Genomic DNA, 21,677 nt, shown 5'->3' with positions numbered 1-21,677 from the left:
GCCCATTTTTGTATTGGGTTGTTTGTTTTTTTAATATTAAGCTGCATGAGCTGTTTATATATATTGGAGATTAAATCTTTGTCCATTGATTCGTTTGCAACGATTTTCGCCCATTCTGAGGGATGCCTTTTTCCATTCCCGTTTTTTTAACAAAAAAAAAGGAAAGAAAGAAAAAGAAGCAGAACACTAATGTGCGTAAAATATGCCTTTTGAAATGGTCGTTTTGAAATAAGGACGTGCTTTGAATTTTTTGGTCGATATGTGACCCCAGGATTTGTTTTCAGGGCAGGTGTGATTTACAGGCCTGCAATGATTTTGAATATCAATGGACCATTAGCGCTGGGATTAAAGCTGCTGTTGTATGAAACGGCCACAAGGTGGCAGCAGTTCTCCCTTACCAAATCTGTTTAAGAGGGCAACAGAGCCTCAATGGAAGTCGTGTCCTAGATTGGAATTTAGAATGGAATGTGCCAGGAGAAAGCCCCTCAAGTTTGTCTCACTACATCTTGTTCGTGTTTTTAATTTATTTTTTTTTTATTTTTTATTACAGCAAGCTTGAATACAATGTTTGGCTTGTTGTAGGTGTGGAAGATGTGGTTCTTTTACACATATACAGATGTCTGATCTTCCTGGGATTCTTTTCCCATGTACGTTATGACAGAATGTTGAGTAGTCTTCTCTTGGTATTCCGTAGGTCTTTGGTGATTATATATGTCACCTGTGTTTGGATATGTCTGTTAACCCCGATATCGTAATGAAACCAATCCTCACACCTTTCCATTGGTGAACCATAAGTTTGTTTAATGAATCTGTGATTGCCCTTCTCCGTGGAAATATCTGCCCTGGTATCCATTTTTAGGTAACACCTATAAGTGATATGATACGATATGTGTCTTTCACTTTCTGACTTACTACAAATCACGTGATTACCTCTAGACTCATCTACGGGGCTGCAAATGGCATTGTGTCCTTTTTTTCCTTGGCTTCTATTCTGCCTTAGCAAGGTTCTTTTTCAACAATGTGATTCCCTGAGGGTTGTGGATTAGCTGACCTGGGCAGCCTTACCCTGCCGGCCGGCCCTCCCCAGGTGTGCCTGGTTGAGGTCAATATAAATAGCGCTCCAGGCGGCAATAGCCCCTGAAGCTGTGCCTGACTCCATATTCTCTGCCCCGTCAGCAGTCTCGGGGCTGTGCTGGTGGGAGTGAGTGAGGGGCCACAGCTTTGTTGGTGGCCCAGTGTGAGGGGGGCTCTGCTGGCCTTTCTGCAGGGGTTGCCAGGCTGCCACCTGTAAAGAAGAGGATGTGTGACCCATACCTTCTGCTGGAATTTCTCTCCGGACAGAGGTGAGGAAGGAAAAAAGCAGTGGGTGCTGGGACAGGAGGGGTATCTCAGGCAGGGCAATGGAAAGCTTCTGGAAGAGCGCCCGGGGCCAGGACCACCCTGGCTGGCCTGCAGGCACCAAGTTGGCCTGCGTGCTGTCGCTGGTGTGGCTCCAAGTCCCTTCCTCTAGGCTTTCAAGCCCTTGTACATATTCAGGTGTTTTACCTGGGAAGGGTGGGATCAGTCCAGCAGCAGCTGGCCTGAGGCTCAGCTCACGTTTACTCACAGATGCCTCGGCACGGTCCCCCAGCTTTGCAATGAGGACGCTCCTTGCGTGGGGGGTGGGTTGCTGGCTGTATGGGAGATGATTCCCCACCTCTGACCAATTTCAGAATTGTTGACCGCTGGAGCAAGTGCCCTGATAGGGTTTTCCTGTGTATAACTGGTGGGTTCAGGGGTTTTTTTTCTTTTATGGTTCAAGTTAGATTTTATTCCTCCTTTATGTATTTATAGATATAAACATGGAAATAATTCATTCCTATAAGTACATCTGTGTGTAGGGAATAATTTTCTCTGTTATATTTTTAAATTTTTTTTTTTAAATTTTGAAATTTAATATTATTTATTTTTTTATACAGCAGGTTATTATTAGTTATGTATTTTATGCATATACATGTATACAGGTCAATCCCAAACTCCCAACTCATCCCACCACCACCACCCAATGGCTTCCCACACTTGGTGTCCATACGTTTGTTCTCTACCTCTGTGTCTCTATTTCTTCCCTGCAAACCAGTTCATCTGTACCATTTTGTACGTTCCACATATATGCATTAATATAAAATACTTGTTTTCCTCTTTCTGACTTACTTCATTCTGTATGACAGTCTCTAGATCCATCGATGTCTCTACAAATGACCCAGTTTCATTCCTCTTTATGGCCGAGTAATATTCCATTTTATTTATGTACCTCATCTTTATCCATTCACCTGTCTGTGGGCATTTAGGTGGCTTCCAATACCTGGCTATTGTAAATAGTGCTGCAACGGACATTGTGGTGAATGTGCCTTTTTGATATATGGTTTTCTCTGGGTATATGCCCAGAAGTGGGGTTGCTGGATCAGATGGTAATTCTATTTCTAGTTTTTTTAAGGAAACTCCATACTGTTCTCCATAGTGACTGTATCAATTTACATTCCCACCAATAGTGGAAGAGGGCTCCTTTTGTCCACACCCTCCCCAGAATTTGTTGTTTGTAGATTTCCTGATGATGCCGATTCTAACAGGTGTGAGGTGATACCTCATTGTAGTTTTGATTTGCATTTCTCTAATAATTAGTGCTGTTGAGCAGCTTTTCATGTGCGTCTTGGCCATCTCTGTGTCTTCTTTGAAGAAACGTCTCTTTAGATCTTCTGCCCATTTTTGTATTGGGTTGTTTGTTTTTTTAATATTAAGCTGCATGAGCTGTTTATATATATTGGAGATTAAACCTTTGTCCAATGATTCGTTTGCAACGATTTTCGCCCATTCTGAGGGATGCCTTTTTCCATTCCCGTTTTTTTAACAAAAGAAGGAAAGAAAGAAAAAGAAGCAGAACACTAATGTGTGTAAAATATGCCTTTTGAAACGATCGTTTTGAAATATGGACGTCCTTTGAAATTTTTGGTCGATATGTGACCCCAGGATTTGTTTTCAGGGCAGGTTTCATTTACAGGCCTGCAATGATTTTGAATATCAACTGACCATTAGCGTTGGGATTAAAGCTGCTGTTGTGTGAAACGGCCACAAGGTGGCAGCAGTTCACCCTTACCAAATCTGGTTACTAGGGCAAGAGAGCCTCAGTGGAAGTGGTGTTTTAGATTGGAGTTTAAAATGGAATGTGCCAGGAGAAAGCCCTTCACGTTTGTCTCACTACATCTTGTTCGTGTTTTTAATTTAATTTTTATTATTTTTTATTACAGCAAGTTTGATTACAATGTTTGGCTTGTTGTAGGTGTGGAAGATGTGGTTCTTTTACACATATACAGATGTCTGTTCTTCCTGGGATCCTTTTCCCATGTACGTTATGACAGAATGTTGAGTAGTCCTCTCTTGGTATTCTGTAGGTCTTTGGTGATTATATATGTCACCTGTGTTTGTATATGTCTGTTAACCCCGATATCGTAATGAATCCAATCCTCAAACCTTTCAATTGGTGAACCATAAGTTTGTTTAATGAATCTGTGATTGCCCTTCTCCGTGGAAATATCTGCCCTGGTATCCATTTTTAGGTAACACCTATAAGTGATATGATATGATATGTGTCTTTCACTTTCTGACTTACTACAAGTCACGTGATTACTTCTAGACTCATCTACGGTGCTGCAAATGGCATTGTGTCCTTTTTTCCCTTGGCTTCTCTTCTGCCTTAGCGGGGTCCATTTTCAACAATGTGATTCCCTGAGGGTTGTGGATTAGCTGAGCTGGGCAGCCTTACACTGCCGGCCTGCCCTCCCCAGGTGTGCCTCGTTGAGGTCAATATAAACAGCGCTCCAGGCAGCAATAGCCCCTGAAGCTGTGCCTGACTCCATATTCTCTGCCCCGTCAGCAGTCTCGGGGCTGTGCTGGTGGGAGGGAGTGAGGGGCCACAGCTTTGTGGGTGGCCCGGTGTGAGTGGGGTTCTGCTGGCCTTTCTGCAGGAGTTGCCAGGCTGCCGCCTGTAAAGAAGAGGATGTGTCACCCATACCTTCCACTGCAATTTCTCTCCGGACAGAGGTGAGGAAGGAAAAAAAGCAGTGGGGGCCGGGACAGGAGGGGTATCTCAGGCAGGGCAATGGAAAGCTTCTGGAAGAGCGCCCGGGGCCAGGACCACCCTGGCTGGCCTGCAGGCACCAAGTTGGCCTGCGTGCTGTCGCTGGTGTGGCTCCACGGTCCTTCCTCTAGGCTTTCAAGCCCTTGTACATATTCAGGTGTTTTACCTGGAAAGGGTGGGAACAGTTCAGCAGCAGCTGGCCTGGGGCTCAGCTCACGTTTACTCACAGATGCCTCGGCACGGTCCCCCAGCTTTGCAATGAGGACGCTCCTTGCGTGGGGGGTGGGTTGCTGGCTGTATGGGAGATGGTTCCCCACCTCTGACCAATTTCAGAATTGTTTACCGCTGGAGCAAGTGCCGTGATAGGGTTTTCCTCTGTATAACTCGTGGGTTCAATTTTTTTTTCTTTTATGTTTCAAGTTAGATTTTATTCCTCTTTTATGTATTTATAAATATAAGCATGGAAATAATTCATTCCTATAAATACATCTGTGTGACGGGAAGAATTTTTTCTGTTTTATTTTTAAATTTTATTTTTTAAAATTTTGAAATTTAATTTTATTTATGTTTTTATACAGCAGGTTATAATTAGTTATGTATTTTATGCATATACATATATACAGGTCAATCCCAATCTCCCAACTCATCCCACCACCACCACCCCATGGCTTCCCACACTTGGTGACCATACGTTTCTTCTCTACCTCTGTGTCTCTATTTCTTCCCTGCAAACCAGTTCATCTGTACCATTTTTAGGCTCCACATATATGCATTAATATACAATATTTGTTTTCCTCTTTCTGACTTACTTCATTCTGTATGACAGTCTCTCGATCCATCGATGTCTCTACAAATGACCCAGTTTCATTCCTCTTTATGGCCGAGTAATATTCCATTTTATTTATGTACCTCATCTTTATCCATTCACCTGTCTGTGGGCATTTAGGTGGCTTCCAATACCTGGCTATTGTAAATAGTGCTGCAACGGACATTGTGGTGAATGTGCCTTTTTGATATATGGTTTTCTCTGGGTATATGCCCAGAAGTGGGGTTGCTGGATCAGATGGTAATTCTATTTCTAGTTTTTTTAAGGAAACTCCATACTGTTCTCCATAGTGACTGTATCAATTTACATTCCCACCAATAGTGGAAGAGGGCTCCTTTTGTCCACACCCTCCCCAGAATTTGTTGTTTGTAGATTTCCTGATGATGCCGATTCTAACAGGTGTGAGGTGATACCTCATTGTAGTTTTGATTTGCATTTCTCTAATAATTAGTGCTGTTGAGCAGCTTTTCATGTGCGTCTTGGCCATCTCTGTGTCTTCTTTGAAGAAACGTCTCTTTAGATCTTCTGCCCATTTTTGTATTGGGTTGTTTGTTTTTTTAATATTAAGCTGCATGAGCTGTTTATATATATTGGAGATTAAACCTTTGTCCAATGATTCGTTTGCAACGATTTTCGCCCATTCTGAGGGATGCCTTTTTCCATTCCCGTTTTTTTAACAAAAGAAGGAAAGAAAGAAAAAGAAGCAGAACACTAATGTGTGTAAAATATGCCTTTTGAAACGATCGTTTTGAAATATGGACGTCCTTTGAAATTTTTGGTCGATATGTGACCCCAGGATTTGTTTTCAGGGCAGGTTTCATTTACAGGCCTGCAATGATTTTGAATATCAACTGACCATTAGCGTTGGGATTAAAGCTGCTGTTGTGTGAAACGGCCACAAGGTGGCAGCAGTTCACCCTTACCAAATCTGGTTACTAGGGCAAGAGAGCCTCAGTGGAAGTGGTGTTTTAGATTGGAGTTTAAAATGGAATGTGCCAGGAGAAAGCCCTTCACGTTTGTCTCACTACATCTTGTTCGTGTTTTTAATTTAATTTTTATTATTTTTTATTACAGCAAGTTTGATTACAATGTTTGGCTTGTTGTAGGTGTGGAAGATGTGGTTCTTTTACACATATACAGATGTCTGTTCTTCCTGGGATCCTTTTCCCATGTACGTTATGACAGAATGTTGAGTAGTCCTCTCTTGGTATTCTGTAGGTCTTTGGTGATTATATATGTCACCTGTGTTTGTATATGTCTGTTAACCCCGATATCGTAATGAATCCAATCCTCAAACCTTTCAATTGGTGAACCATAAGTTTGTTTAATGAATCTGTGATTGCCCTTCTCCGTGGAAATATCTGCCCTGGTATCCATTTTTAGGTAACACCTATAAGTGATATGATATGATATGTGTCTTTCACTTTCTGACTTACTACAAGTCACGTGATTACTTCTAGACTCATCTACGGTGCTGCAAATGGCATTGTGTCCTTTTTTCCCTTGGCTTCTCTTCTGCCTTAGCGGGGTCCATTTTCAACAATGTGATTCCCTGAGGGTTGTGGATTAGCTGAGCTGGGCAGCCTTACACTGCCGGCCTGCCCTCCCCAGGTGTGCCTCGTTGAGGTCAATATAAACAGCGCTCCAGGCAGCAATAGCCCCTGAAGCTGTGCCTGACTCCATATTCTCTGCCCCGTCAGCAGTCTCGGGGCTGTGCTGGTTGGAGGGAGTGAGGGGCCACAGCTTTGTGGGTGGCCCGGTGTGAGTGGGGTTCTGCTGGCCTTTCTGCAGGAGTTGCCAGGCTGCCGCCTGTAAAGAAGAGGATGTGTCACCCATACCTTCCACTGCAATTTCTCTCCGGACAGAGGTGAGGAAGGAAAAAAAGCAGTGGGGGCCGGGACAGGAGGGGTATCTCAGGCAGGGCAATGGAAAGCTTCTGGAAGAGCGCCCGGGGCCAGGACCACCCTGGCTGGCCTGCAGGCACCAAGTTGGCCTGCGTGCTGTCGCTGGTGTGGCTCCACGGTCCTTCCTCTAGGCTTTCAAGCCCTTGTACATATTCAGGTGTTTTACCTGGAAAGGGTGGGAACAGTTCAGCAGCAGCTGGCCTGGGGCTCAGCTCACGTTTACTCACAGATGCCTCGGCACGGTCCCCCAGCTTTGCAATGAGGACGCTCCTTGCGTGGGGGGTGGGTTGCTGGCTGTATGGGAGATGGTTCCCCACCTCTGACCAATTTCAGAATTGTTTACCGCTGGAGCAAGTGCCGTGATAGGGTTTTCCTCTGTATAACTCGTGGGTTCAATTTTTTTTTCTTTTATGTTTCAAGTTAGATTTTATTCCTCTTTTATGTATTTATAAATATAAGCATGGAAATAATTCATTCCTATAAATACATCTGTGTGACGGGAAGAATTTTTTCTGTTTTATTTTTAAATTTTATTTTTTAAAATTTTGAAATTTAATTTTATTTATGTTTTTATACAGCAGGTTATAATTAGTTATGTATTTTATGCATATACATATATACAGGTCAATCCCAATCTCCCAACTCATCCCACCACCACCACCCCATGGCTTCCCACACTTGGTGACCATACGTTTGTTCTCTACCTCTCTGTCTCTATTTCTTCCCTGCAAACCAGTTCATCTGTACCATTGTTTTAGGTTCCAAATATATGCATTAATATACAATATTTGTTTTCCTCTTTCTGACTTACTTCATTCTGTATGACAGTCTCTCGATCCATCGATGTCTCTACAAATGATCCAGTTTCATTCCTTTTTATGGCCGAGTAATATTCCATTTCATATATGTACCACATCTTTATCCATTCATCTGTCTGTGGGCATTTAGGTTGCTTCCATTACCTGGCTATTGTAAATAGTGCTGCAATGAACATTGTGGTGAATGTGCCTTTTTGATTTACGGTTTTCTCTGGGTATATGCCCAGAAGTGGGATTGCTGGATCAGATGGTAATTCTATTTCTAGTTTTTTTAAGGAAACTCCATACTGTTCTCCATAGTGACTGTATCAATTTACATTCCCACCAATAGTGGAAGAGGGCTCCTTTTGTCCACACCCTCCCTAGAATTGGTTGTTTGTAGATTTTCTGATGATGCCGATTCTAACAGGTGTGAGGTGATACCTCATTGTAGTTTTGATTTGCATTTCTCTAATAATTAGTGCTGTTGAGCAGCTTTTCATGTGCATCTTGGCCATCTCTGTGTCTCCTTTGAAGAAACGTCTCTTTAGATCTTCTGCCCATTTTTTGGGGTTGTTTGTTTTTTTAATATTAAGCTGCATGAGCTGTTTATATATATTGGAGATTAAACCTCTGTCCATTGATTCATCTGCAACGATTTTCGCCCATTCTGAGGGATGCCTTTTTCCATTCCCGTGTTTTTTAACAAAAAAAGGAAAGAAAGGAAAAGAAGCAGAACACTAATGTGCGTAAAATATGCCTTTTGAAACGGTCGTTTTGAAATATGGACGTCCTTTGAAATTTTTGGTCGATATGTGACCCCAGGATTTGTTTTCAGGGCAGGTGTCATTTACAGGCCTGCAATGATTTTGAATATCAACTGACCATTAGCGTTGGGATTAAAGCTGCTGTTGTGTGAAACGGCCACAAGGTGGCAGCAGTTCACCCTTACCAAATCTGGTTACTAGGGCAAGAGAGCCTCAGTGGAAGTGGTGTTCTAGATTGGAATTTAGAATGGAATGTGCCAGGAGAAAGCCCCTCACGTTTGTCTCACTACATCTTGTTCGTGTTTTTAATTTAATTTTTTTATTTTTTATTACAGCAAGTTTGATTACAATGTTTGGCTTGTTGTAGGTGTGGAAGATGTGGTTCTTTTACACATATACAGATGTCTGTTCTTCCTGGGATCCTTTTCCCATGTACGTTATGACAGAATGTTGAGTAGTCCTCTCTTGGTATTCTGTAGGTCTTTGGTGATTATATATGTCACCTGTGTTTGTATATGTCTGTTAACCCCGATATCGTAATGAATCCAATCCTCAAACCTTTCAATTGGTGAACCATAAGTTTGTTTAATGAATCTGTGATTGCCCTTCTCCGTGGAAATATCTGCCCTGGTATCCATTTTTAGGTAACACCTATAAGTGATATGATATGATATATGTCTTTCACTTTCTGACTTACTACAAGTCACGTGATTACTTCTAGACTCATCTACGGTGCTGCAAATGGCATTGTGTCCTTTTTTCCCTTGGCTTCTCTTCTGACTTAGTGGGGTCCATTTTCAACAATGTGATTCCCTGAGGGTTGTGGATTAGCTGAGCTGGGCAGCCTTACCCTGCCGGCCCGCCCTCCCCAGGTGTGCCTCGTTGAGGTCAATATAAACAGTGCTCCAGGCAGCAATAGCCCCTGAAGCTGTGCCTGACTCCATATTCTCTGCCCCGTCAGCAGTCTCGGGGCTGTGCTGGTGGGAGGGAGTGAGGGGCCACAGCTTTGTGGGTGGCCCGGTGTGAGTGGGGTTCTGCTGGCCTTTCTGCAGGAGTTGCCAGGCTGCCGCCTGTAAAGAAGAGGATGTGTCACCCATACCTTCCGCTGCAATTTCTCTCCGGACAGAGGTGAGGAAGGAAAAAAAGCAGTGGGGGCCGGGACAGGAGGGGTATCTCAGGCAGGGCAATGGAAAGCTTCTGGAAGAGCGCCCGGGGCCAGGACCACCCTGGCTGGCCTGCAGGCACCAAGTTGGCCTGCGTGCTGTCGCTGGTGTGGCTCCACGGTCCTTCCTCTAGGCTTTCAAGCCCTTGTACATATTCAGGTGTTTTACCTGGAAAGGGTGGGAACAGTTCAGCAGCAGCTGGCCTGGGGCTCAGCTCACGTTTACTCACAGATGCCTCGGCACGGTCCCCCAGCTTTGCAATGAGGACGCTCCTTGCGTGGGGGGTGGGTTGCTGGCTGTATGGGAGATGGTTCCCCACCTCTGACCAATTTCAGAATTGTTTACCGCTGGAGCAAGTGCCGTGATAGGGTTTTCCTCTGTATAACTCGTGGGTTCAATTTTTTTTTCTTTTATGTTTCAAGTTAGATTTTATTCCTCTTTTATGTATTTATAAATATAAGCATGGAAATAATTCATTCCTATAAATACATCTGTGTGACGGGAAGAATTTTTTCTGTTTTATTTTTAAATTTTATTTTTTAAAATTTTGAAATTTAATTTTATTTATGTTTTTATACAGCAGGTTATAATTAGTTATGTATTTTATGCATATACATATATACAGGTCAATCCCAATCTCCCAACTCATCCCACCACCACCACCCCATGGCTTCCCACACTTGGTGTCCATACGTTTGTTCTCTACCTCTCTGTCTCTATTTCTTCCCTGCAAACCAGTTCATCTGTACCATTGTTTTAGGTTCCAAATATATGCATTAATATACAATATTTGTTTTCCTCTTTCTGACTTACTTCATTCTGTATGACAGTCTCTCAATCCATCGATGTCTCTACAAATGACCCAGTTTCATTCCTTTTTATGGCCGAGTAATATTCCATTTCATATATGTACCACGTCTTTATCCATTCATCTGTCTGTGGGCATTTAGGTTGCTTCCATTACCTGGCTATTGTAAATAGTGCTGCAATGAACATTGTGGTGAATGTGCCTTTTTGATTTACGGTTTTCTCTGGGTATATGCCCAGAAGTGGGATTGCTGGATCAGATGGTAATTCTATTTCTAGTTTTTTTAAGGAAACTCCATACTGTTCTCCATAGTGACTGTATCAATTTACATTCCCACCAATAGTGGAAGAGGGCTCCTTTTGTCCACACCCTCCCTAGAATTGGTTGTTTGTAGATTTTCTGATGATGCCGATTCTAACAGGTGTGAGGTGATACCTCATTGTAGTTTTGATTTGCATTTCTCTAATAATTAGTGCTGTTGAGCAGCTTTTCATGTGCATCTTGGCCATCTCTGTGTCTCCTTTGAAGAAACGTCTCTTTAGATCTTCTGCCCATTTTTTTGGGGTTGTTTGTTTTTTTAATATTAAGCTGCATGAGCTGTTTATATATATTGGAGATTAAACCTCTGTCCATTGATTCATCTGCAACGATTTTCGCCCATTCTGAGGGATGCCTTTTTCCATTCCCGTGTTTTTTAACAAAAAAAGGAAAGAAAGGAAAAGAAGCAGAACACTAATGTGCGTAAAATATGCCTTTTGAAACGGTCGTTTTGAAATATGGACGTCCTTTGAAATTTTTGGTCGATATGTGACCCCAGGATTTGTTTTCAGGGTAGGTGTCATTTACAGGCCTGCAATGATTTTGAATATCAACTGACCATTAGCGTTGGGATAAAAGCTGCTGTTGTGTGAAACGGCCACAAGGTGGCAGCAGTTCACCCTTACCAAATCTGGTTACTAGGGCAAGAGAGCCTCAGTGGAAGTGGTGTTCTAGATTGGAATTTAGAATGGAATGTGCCAGGAGAAAGCCCCTCAAGTTTGTCTCACTACATCTTGTTCGTGTTTTTAATTTAATTTTTTTATTTTTTATTACAGCAAGTTTGATTACAATGTTTGGCTTGTTGTAGGTGTGGAAGATGTGGTTCTTTTACACATATACAGATGTCTGTTCTTCCTGGGATCCTTTTCCCATGTACGTTATGACAGAATGTTGAGTAGTCCTCTCTTGGTATTCTGTAGGTCTTTGGTGATTATATATGTCACCTGTGTTTGTATATGTCTGTTAACCCCGATATTGTAATGAATCCAATCCTCAAACCTTTCAATTGGTGAACCATAAGTTTGTTTAATGAATCTGTGATTGCCCTTCTCCGTGGAAATATCTGCCCTGGTATCCATTTTTAGGTAACACCTATAAGTGATATGATATGATATGTGTCTTTCACTTTCTGACTTACTACAAGTCACGTGATTACTTCTAGACTCATCTACGGTGCTGCAAATGGCATTGTGTCCTTTTTTCCCTTGGCTTCTCTTCTGCCTTAGCGGGGTCCATTTTCAACAATGTGATTCCCTGAGGGTTGTGGATTAGCTGAGCTGGGCAGCCTTACCCTGCCGGCCCGCCCTCCCCAGGTGTGCCTCGTTGAGGTCAATATAAACAGCGCTCCAGGCAGCAATAGCCCCTGAAGCTGTGCCTGACTCCATATTCTCTGCCCCGTCAGCAGTCTCGGGGCTGTGCTGGTGGGAGGGAGTGAGGGGCCACAGCTTTGTGGGTGGCCCGGTGTGAGTGGTGTTCTGCTGGCCTTTCTGCAGGAGTTGCCAGGCTGCCGCCTGTAAAGAAGAGGATATGTCACCCATACCTTCCGCTGCAATTTCTCTCCGGACAGAGGTGAGGAAGGAAAAAAAGCAGTGGGGGCCGGGACAGGAGGGGTATCTCAGGCAGGGCAATGGAAAGCTTCTGGAAGAGCGCCCGGGGCCAGGACCACCCTGGCTGGCCTGCAGGCACCAAGTTGTCCTGCGTGCTGTCGCTGGTGTGGCTCCACGGTCCTTCCTCTAGGCTTTCAAGCCCTTGTACATATTCAGGTGTTTTACCTGGAAAGGGTGGGAACAGTTCAGCAGCAGCTGGCCTGGGGCTCAGCTCACGTTTACTCACAGATGCCTCGGCACGGTCCCCCAGCTTTGCAATGAGGACGCTCCTTGCGTGGGGGGTGGGTTGCTGGCTGTATGGGAGATGGTTCCCCACCTCTGACCAATTTCAGAATTGTTTACCGCTGGAGCAAGTGCCGTGATAGGGTTTTCCTCTGTATAACTCGTGGGTTCAATTTTTTTTTCTTTTATGTTTCAAGTTAGATTTTATTCCTCTTTTATGTATTTATAAATATAAGCATGGAAATAATTCATTCCTATAAATACATCTGTGTGACGGGAAGAATTTTTTCTGTTTTATTTTTAAATTTTATTTTTTAAAATTTTGAAATTTAATTTTATTTATGTTTTTATACAGCAGGTTATAATTAGTTATGTATTTTATGCATATACATATATACAGGTCAATCCCAATCTCCCAACTCATCCCACCACCACCACCCCATGGCTTCCCACACTTGGTGTCCATACGTTTGTTCTCTACCTCTCTGTCTCTATTTCTTCCCTGCAAACCAGTTCATCTGTACCATTGTTTTAGGTTCCAAATATATGCATTAATATACAATATTTGTTTTCCTCTTTCTGACTTACTTCATTCTGTATGACAGTCTCTCGATCCATCGATGTCTCTACAAATGACCCAGTTTCATTCCTTTTTATGGCCGAGTAATATTCCATTTCATATATGTACCACGTCTTTATCCATTCATCTCTCTGTGGGCATTTAGGTTGCTTCCATTACCTGGCTATTGTAAATAGTGCTGCAATGAACATTGTGGTGAATGTGCCTTTTTGATTTACGGTTTTCTCTGGGTATATGCCCAGAAGTGGGATTGCTGGATCAGATGGTAATTCTATTTCTAGTTTTTTTAAGGAAACTCCATACTGTTCTCCATAGTGACTGTATCAATTTACATTCCCACCAATAGTGGAAGAGGGCTCCTTTTGTCCACACCCTCCCTAGAATTGGTTGTTTGTAGATTTTCTGATGATGCCGATTCTAACAGGTGTGAGGTGATACCTCATTGTAGTTTTGATTTGCATTTCTCTAATAATTAGTGCTGTTCAGCAGCTTTTCATGTGCATCTTGGCCATCTCTGTGTCTCCTTTGAAGAAACGTCTCTTTAGATCTTCTGCCCATTTTTTTGGGGTTGTTTGTTTTTTTAATATTAAGCTGCATGAGCTGTTTATATATATTGGAGATTAAACCTCTGTCCATTGATTCATCTGCAACGATTTTCGCCCATTCTGAGGGATGCCTTTTTCCATTCCCGTGTTTTTTAACAAAAAAAGGAAAGAAAGGAAAAGAAGCAGAACACTAATGTGCGTAAAATATGCCTTTTGAAACGGTCGTTTTGAAATATGGACGTCCTTTGAAATTTTTGGTCGATATGTGACCCCAGGATTTGTTTTCAGGGCAGGTGTCATTTACAGGCCTGCAATGATTTTGAATATCAACTGACCATTAGCGTTGGGATTAAAGCTGCTGTTGTGTGAAACGGGCACAAGGTGGCAGCAGTTCACCCTTACCAAATCTGGTTACTAGGGCAAGAGAGCCTCAGTGGAAGTGGTGTTCTAGATTGGAATTTAGAATGGAATGTGCCAGGAGAAAGCCCCTCAAGTTTGTCTCACTACATCTTGTTCGTGTTTTTAATTTAATTTTTTTATTTTTTATTACAGCAAGTTTGATTACAATGTTTGGCTTGTTGTAGGTGTGGAAGATGTGGTTCTTTTACACATATACAGATGTCTGTTCTTCCTGGGATCCTTTTCCCATGTACGTTATGACAGAATGTTGAGTAGTCCTCTCTTGGTATTCTGTAGGTCTTTGGTGATTATATATGTCACCTGTGTTTGTATATGTCTGTTAACCCCGATATCGTAATGAATCCAATCCTCAAACCTTTCAATTGGTGAACCATAAGTTTGTTTAATGAATCTGTGATTGCCCTTCTCCGTGGAAATATCTGCCCTGGTATCCATTTTTAGGTAACACCTATAAGTGATATGATATGATATATGTCTTTCACTTTCTGACTTACTACAAGTCACGTGATTACTTCTAGACTCATCTACGGTGCTGCAAATGGCATTGTGTCCTTTTTTCCCTTGGCTTCTCTTCTGCCTTAGCGGGGTCCATTTTCTACAATGTGATTCCCTGAGGGTTGTGGATTAGCTGACCTGGGCAGCCTTACACTGCCGGCCCGCCCTCCCCAGGTGTGCCTCGTTGAGGTCAATATAAACAGCGCTCCAGGCAGCAATAGCCCCTGAAGCTGTGCCTGACTCCATATTCTCTGCCCCGTCAGCAGTCTCGGGGCTGTGCTGGTGGGAGGGAGTGAGGGGCCACAGCTTTGTGGTTGGCCCGGTGTGAGTGGGGTTCTGTTGGCCTTTCTGCAGGAGTTGCCAGGCTGCCGCCTGTAAAGAAGAGGATGTGTCACCCATACCTTCCGCTGCAATTTCTCTCCGGACAGAGGTGAGGAAGGAAAAAAAGCAGTGGGGGCCGGGACAGGAGGGGTATCTCAGGCAGGGCAATGGAAAGCTTCTGGAAGAGCGCCCGGGGCCAGGACCACCCTGGCTGGCCTGCAGGCACCAAGTTGGCCTGCGTGCTGTCGCTGGTGTGGCTCCACGGTCCTTCCTCTAGGCTTTCAAGCCCTTGTACATATTCAGGTGTTTTACCTGGAAAGGGTGGGAACAGTTCAGCAGCAGCTGGCCTGGGGCTCAGCTCACGTTTACTCACAGATGCCTCGGCACGGTCCCCCAGCTTTGCAATGAGGACGCTCCTTGCGTGGGGGGTGGGTTGCTGGCTGTATGGGAGATGGTTCCCCACCTCTGACCAATTTCAGAATTGTTTACCGCTGGAGCAAGTGCCGTGATAGGGTTTTCCTCTGTATAACTCGTGGGTTCAATTTTTTTTTCTTTTATGTTTCAAGTTAGATTTTATTCCTCTTTTATGTATTTATAAATATAAGCATGGAAATAATTCATTCCTATAAATACATCTGTGTGACGGGAAGAATTTTTTCTGTTTTATTTTTAAATTTTATTTTTTAAAATTTTGAAATTTAATTTTATTTATGTTTTTATACAGCAGGTTATAATTAGTTATGTATTTTATGCATATACATATATACAGGTCAATCCCAATCTCCCAACTCATCCCACCACCACCACCCCATGGCTTCCCACACTTGGTGTCCATACGTTTGTTCTCTACCTCTCTGTCTCTATTTCTTCCCTGCAAACCAGTTCATCTGTACCATTGTTTTAGGTTCCAAATATATGCATTAATATACAATATTTGTTTTCCTCTTTCTGACTTACTTCATTCTGTATGACAGTCTCTCGATCCATCGATGTCTCTACAAATGACCCAGTTTCATTCCTTTTTATGGCCGAGTAATATTCCATTTCATATATGTACCACGTCTTTATCCATTCATCTGTCTGTGGGCATTTAGGTTGCTTCCATTACCTGGCTATTGTAAATAGTGCTGCAATGAACATTGTGGTGAATGTGCCTTTTTGATTTACGGTTTTCTCTGGGTATATGCCCAGAAGTGGGATTGCTGGATCAGATGGTAATTCTATTTCTAGTTTTTTTAAGGAAACTCCATACTGTTCTCCATAGTGACTGTATCAATTTACATTCCCACCAATAGTGGAAGAGGGCTCCTTTTGTCCACACCCTCCCTAGAATTGGTTGTTTGTAGATTTTCTGATGATGCCGATTCTAACAGGTGTGAGGTGATACCTCATTGTAGTTTTGATTTGCATTTCTCTAATAATTAGTGCTGTTCAGCAGCTTTTCATGTGCATCTTGGCCATCTCTGTGTCTCCTTTGAAGAAACGTCTCTTTAGATCTTCTGCCCATTTTTTTGGGGTTGTTTGTTTTTTTAATATTAAGCTGCATGAGCTGTTTATATATATTGGAGATTAAACCTCTGTCCATTGATTCATCTGCAACGATTTTCGCCCATTCTGAGGGATGCCTTTTTCCATTCCCGTGTTTTTTAACAAAAAAAGGAAAGAAAGGAAAAGAAGCAGAACACTAATGTGCGTAAAATATGCCTTTTGAAACGGTCGTTTTGAAATATGGACGTCCTTTGAAATTTTTGGTCGATATGTGACCCCAGGATTTGTTTTCAGGGCAGGTGTCATTTACAGGCCTGCAATGATTTTGAATATCAACTGACCATTAGCGTTGGGATTAAAGCTGCTGTTGTGTGAAACGGCCACAAGGTGGCAGCAGTTCACCCTTACCAAATCTGGTTACTAGGGCAAGAGAGCCTCAGTGGAAGTGGTGTTCTAGATTGGAATTTAGAATGGAATGTGCCAGGAGAAAGCCCCTCAAGTTTGTCTCACTACATCTTGTTCGTGTTTTTAATTTAATTTTTTTATTTTTTATTACAGCAAGTTTGATTACAATGTTTGGCTTGTTGTAGGTGTGGAAGATGTGGTTCTTTTACACATATACAGATGTCTGTTCTTCCTGGGATCCTTTTCCCATGTACGTTATGACAGAATGTTGAGTAGTCCTCTCTTGGTATTCTGTAGGTCTTTCGTGATTATATATGTCACCTGTGTTTGTATATGTCTGTTAACCCCGATATTGTAATGAATCCAATCCTCAAACCTTTCAATTGGTGAACCATAAGTTTGTTTAATGAATCTGTGATTGCCCTTCTCCGTGGAAATATCTGCCCTGGTATCCATTTTTAGGTAACACCTATAAGTGATATGATATGATATGTGTCTTTCACTTTCTGACTTACTACAAGTCACGTGATTACTTCTAGACTCATCTACGGTGCTGCAAATGGCATTTTGTCCTTTTTTCCCTTGGCTTCTCTTCTGCCTTAGCGGGGTCCATTTTCAACAATGTGATTCCCTGAGGGTTGTGGATTAGCTGAGCTGGGCAGCCTTACCCTGCCGGCCCGCCCTCCCCAGGTGTGCCTCGTTGAGGTCAATATAAACAGCGCTCCAGGCAGCAATAGCCCCTGAAGCTGTGCCTGACTCCATATTCTCTGCCCCGTCAGCCGTCTCGGGGCTGTGCTGGTGGGAGGGAGGGAGGGGCCACAGCTTTGTGGGTGGCCCGGTGTGAGTGGGGTTCTGCTGGCCTTTCTGCAGGAGTTGCCAGGCTGCCGCCTGTAAAGAAGAGGATGTGTCACCCATACCTTCCGCTGCAATTTCTCTCCGGACAGAGGTGAGGAAGGAAAAAAAGCAGTGGGGGCCGGGACAGGAGGGGTATCTCAGGCAGGGCAATGGAAAGCTTCTGGAAGAGCGCCCGGGGCCAGGACCACCCTGGCTGGCCTGCAGGCACCAAGTTGGCCTGCGTGCTGTCGCTGGTGTGGCTCCACGGTCCTTCCTCTAGGCTTTCAAGCCCTTGTACATATTCAGGTGTTTTACCTGGAAAGGGTGGGAACAGTTCAGCAGCAGCTGGCCTGGGGCTCAGCTCACGTTTACTCACAGATGCCTCGGCACGGTCCCCCAGCTTTGCAATGAGGACGCTCCTTGCGTGGGGGGTGGGTTGCTGGCTGTATGGGAGATGGTTCCCCACCTCTGACCAATTTCAGAATTGTTTACCGCTGGAGCAAGTGCCGTGATAGGGTTTTCCTCTGTATAACTCGTGGGTTCAATTTTTTTTTCTTTTATGTTTCAAGTTAGATTTTATTCCTCTTTTATGTATTTATAAATATAAGCATGGAAATAATTCATTCCTATAAATACATCTGTGTGACGGGAAGAATTTTTTCTGTTTTATTTTTAAATTTTATTTTTTAAAATTTTGAAATTTAATTTTATTTATGTTTTTATACAGCAGGTTATAATTAGTTATGTATTTTATGCATATACATATATACAGGTCAATCCCAATCTCCCAACTCATCCCACCACCACCACCCCATGGCTTCCCACACTTGGTGTCCATACGTTTGTTCTCTACCTCTCTGTCTCTATTTCTTCCCTGCAAACCAGTTCATCTGTACCATTGTTTTAGGTTCCAAATATATGCATTAATATACAATATTTGTTTTCCTCTTTCTGACTTACTTCATTCTGTATGACAGTCTCTCGATCCATCGATGTCTCTACAAATGACCCAGTTTCATTCCTTTTTATGGCCGAGTAATATTCCATTTCATATATGTACCACGTCTTTATCCATTCATCTGTCTGTGGGCATTTAGGTTGCTTCCATTACCTGGCTATTGTAAATAGTGCTGCAATGAACATTGTGGTGAATGTGCCTTTTTGATTTACGGTTTTCTCTGGGTATATGCCCAGAAGTGGGATTGCTGGATCAGATGGTAATTCTATTTCTAGTTTTTTTAAGGAAACTCCATACTGTTCTCCATAGTGACTGTATCAATTTACATTCCCACCAATAGTGGAAGAGGGCTCCTTTTGTCCACACCCTCCCTAGAATTGGTTGTTTGTAGATTTTCTGATGATGCCGATTCTAACAGGTGTGAGGTGATACCTCATTGTAGTTTTGATTTGCATTTCTCTAATAATTAGTGCTGTTGAGCAGCTTTTCATGTGCATCTTGGCCATCTCTGTGTCTCCTTTGAAGAAACGTCTCTTTAGATCTTCTGCCCATTTTTTTGGGGTTGTTTGTTTTTTTAATATTAAGCTGCATGAGCTGTTTATATATATTGGAGATTAAACCTCTGTCCATTGATTCATCTGCAACGATTTTCGCCCATTCTGAGGGATGCCTTTTTCCATTCCCGTGTTTTTTAACAAAAAAAGGAAAGAAAGGAAAAGAAGCAGAACACTAATGTGCGTAAAATATGCCTTTTGAAACGGTCGTTTTGAAATATGGATGTCCTTTGAAATTTTTGGTCGATATGTGACCCCAGGATTTGTTTTCAGGGCAGGTGTCATTTACAGGCCTGCAATGATTTTGAATATCAACTGACCATTAGCGTTGGGATTAAAGCTGCTGTTGTGTGAAACGGGCACAAGGTGGCAGCAGTTCACCCTTACCAAATCTGGTTACTAGGGCAAGAGAGCCTCAGTGGAAGTGGTGTTCTAGATTGGAATTTAGAATGGAATGTGCCAGGAGAAAGCCCCTCAAGTTTGTCTCACTACATCTTGTTCGTGTTTTTAATTTAATTTTTTTATTTTTTATTACAGCAAGTTTGATTACAATGTTTGGCTTGTTGTAGGTGTGGAAGATGTGGTTCTTTTACACATATACAGATGTCTGTTCTTCCTGGGATCCTTTTCCCATGTACGTTATGACAGAATGTTGAGTAGTCCTCTCTTGGTATTCTGTAGGTCTTTGGTGATTATATATGTCACCTGTGTTTGTATATGTCTGTTAACCCCGATATCGTAATGAATCCAATCCTCAAACCTTTCAATTGGTGAACCATAAGTTTGTTTAATGAATCTGTGATTGCCCTTCTCCGTGGAAATATCTGCCCTGGTATCCATTTTTAGGTAACACCTATAAGTGATATGATATGATATATGTCTTTCACTTTCTGACTTACTACAAGTCACGTGATTACTTCTAGACTCATCTACGGTGCTGCAAATGGCATTGTGTCCTTTTTTCCCTTGGCTTCTCTTCTGCCTTAGCGGGGTCCATTTTCTACAATGTGATTCCCTGAGGGTTGTGGATTAGCTGACCTGGGCAGCCTTACACTGCCGGCCCGCCCTCCCCAGGTGTGCCTCGTTGAGGTCAATATAAACAGCGCTCCAGGCAGCAATAGCCCCTGAAGCTGTGCCTGACTCCATATTCTCTGCCCCGTCAGCAGTCTCGGGGCTGTGCTGGTGGGAGGGAGTGAGGGGCCACAGCTTTGTGGTTGGCCCGGTGTGAGTGGGGTTCTGTTGGCCTTTCTGCAGGAGTTGCCAGGCTGCCGCCTGTAAAGAAGAGGATGTGTCACCCATACCTTCCGCTGCAATTTCTCTCCGGACAGAGGTGAGGAAGGAAAAAAAGCAGTGGGGGCCGGGACAGGAGGGGTATCTCAGGCAGGGCAATGGAAAGCTTCTGGAAGAGCGCCCGGGGCCAGGACCACCCTGGCTGGCCTGCAGGCACCAAGTTGGCCTGCGTGCTGTCGCTGGTGTGGCTCCACGGTCCTTCCTCTAGGCTTTCAAGCCCTTGTACATATTCAGGTGTTTTACCTGGAAAGGGTGGGAACAGTTCAGCAGCAGCTGGCCTGGGGCTCAGCTCACGTTTACTCACAGATGCCTCGGCACGGTCCCCCAGCTTTGCAATGAGGACGCTCCTTGCGTGGGGGGTGGGTTGCTGGCTGTATGGGAGATGGTTCCCCACCTCTGACCAATTTCAGAATTGTTTACCGCTGGAGCAAGTGCCGTGATAGGGTTTTCCTCTGTATAACTCGTGGGTTCAATTTTTTTTTCTTTTATGTTTCAAGTTAGATTTTATTCCTCTTTTATGTATTTATAAATATAAGCATGGAAATAATTCATTCCTATAAATACATCTGTGTGACGGGAAGAATTTTTTCTGTTTTATTTTTAAATTTTATTTTTTAAAATTTTGAAATTTAATTTTATTTATGTTTTTATACAGCAGGTTATAATTAGTTATGTATTTTATGCATATACATATATACAGGTCAATCCCAATCTCCCAACTCATCCCACCACCACCACCCCATGGCTTCCCACACTTGGTGTCCATACGTTTGTTCTCTACCTCTCTGTCTCTATTTCTTCCCTGCAAACCAGTTCATCTGTACCATTGTTTTAGGTTCCAAATATATGCATTAATATACAATATTTGTTTTCCTCTTTCTGACTTACTTCATTCTGTATGACAGTCTCTCGATCCATCGATGTCTCTACAAATGACCCAGTTTCATTCCTTTTTATGGCCGAGTAATATTCCATTTCATATATGTACCACGTCTTTATCCATTCATCTGTCTGTGGGCATTTAGGTTGCTTCCATTACCTGGCTATTGTAAATAGTGCTGCAATGAACATTGTGGTGAATGTGCCTTTTTGATTTACGGTTTTCTCTGGGTATATGCCCAGAAGTGGGATTGCTGGATCAGATGGTAATTCTATTTCTAGTTTTTTTAAGGAAACTCCATACTGTTCTCCATAGTGACTGTATCAATTTACATTCCCACCAATAGTGTAAGAGGGCTCCTTTTGTCCACACCCTCCCTAGAAT

At 42.9% G+C, this 21,677-nt stretch overlaps 1 long non-coding RNA gene across 1 annotated transcript in view; it reads right to left on the bottom strand.

Annotated features, from left to right (window-relative positions):
• The window catches only part of LOC309809048, a 1,043,528-nt gene that overhangs the window by 676,334 nt on the left and 345,517 nt on the right, over positions 1–21,677 (bottom strand). The gene's annotated exons all lie outside the window — the stretch shown is intronic.

The sequence above is a fragment of the Mesoplodon mirus genome, assembly GCF_964341445.2.
Source record: "Mesoplodon mirus genome assembly, contig: SUPER_7_unloc_1, whole genome shotgun sequence".
NCBI lineage: Eukaryota > Metazoa > Chordata > Mammalia > Artiodactyla > Ziphiidae > Mesoplodon > Mesoplodon mirus.
Note: the sequence above shows the minus strand (reverse complement) of the source record. Positions and strands in the feature narration are given on the sequence as shown.